A 1,223-nucleotide genomic window follows, 5' to 3' on the forward strand; every position below is an offset into this window, starting at 1 on the left:
GTGAACTGGGATGGACTAGGAGTTAACCAGGATGCACTGGGAGGCACCAGGATGAACTGGGGGAGCCCTGGAATGAACTGGAGGTGCACCAGAATGAACTGGGATGAATGAGGGTGAACTGGGAGCGCACCAGAACAAACTGGGAATGCACCAGGATGGACTGGGAGTGCACTGGGATGAACTGGGAGTGCACCAGAACAAACTGGGAGGCACTGGAATGAACTGGGGGTGCACCAGCATGAACTGGGAGTGCACTGGGATGGACTGGAATGAAGGAGGATGAACTGGGAGCGCACCAGAACGAACTGGGAGCGCACCAGAACAAACTGGGAGCGCACCAGAACAAACTGGGAATGCACCAGGATGGACTGGGAGGCACTGGGATGAACAGGGAGGACACCAGAATGGACTGGGAAGACACCAGAATGAACTGGGGGTGCAGCAGAGCTCCCCAGGGGGCACGAGGACATCGAGGACACCTCGGGGACACACCTTGGACACCTCGGGGACACCTCGGGGACACCCGCCGAGCCCCGAGCCCCGCCTGTGTCACCTGCTGTCACCAAACCCCCCCAGGACCCCCCCGAGTGTGATTTTGGGGGGACAGGGGGTGACCCCACCCCCGCCGGACAATAAAGGTGACACTTGGTGGCGCAGCGGGGATCCTGGGGGGTCAGGGGGTGACAGGGAGGTGACAGGGAGGTGACAGGGAGGTGACAGGGAGGTGACAGGGGGGTGGCGGTGGCACTGCTGAGTCAGCAGGTTCGTATTTTGGGGTCCCGCGAGAGGCGGGGGCAGCCAGGGGGGGAGGGTGACCCCCAAATGTCCTCTCCCAGTCCAAACCAGTCCCTCCCAGTGTCCCCATGAACCACCAGTCCCTCCCAGCCCCTCCCAGTCCCTCCCAGTCCCTCCCAGTCCTTCCCAGTCCTTCCCCAGTCCTCCCTGCAGTCTCTTCCATTCCTCTCTTAATCACTTCCAGTGTCCCCCCAGCCTGTCCCAGTCCCTCCCAGTTACCCCCAGTCCCTCCCCAGTCCCTCCCAGTCCTTCCCAGTTCCCTCCAGTCTCTCCCAGTCTTTCCCAGTTAACCCCAGTTACCCTCAGTGCTCTCCCAGTCTCTCCCAGTGCTCTCCCAGTCACCCCCAGTCCCTCCCAGTCTCTTCCAGTCTCTCCCAGTCCCCCCCAAGTCTCCCCCAGTCCCTTCCCAGTCCCTCCCAGTTCCCTCC

The sequence above is a fragment of the Lichenostomus cassidix genome, unplaced genomic scaffold (genome assembly GCF_008360975.1).
Source record: "Lichenostomus cassidix isolate B80296 unplaced genomic scaffold, HeHo_3.0 HiC_scaffold_38, whole genome shotgun sequence".
Taxonomy (NCBI): domain Eukaryota; kingdom Metazoa; phylum Chordata; class Aves; order Passeriformes; family Meliphagidae; genus Lichenostomus; species Lichenostomus cassidix.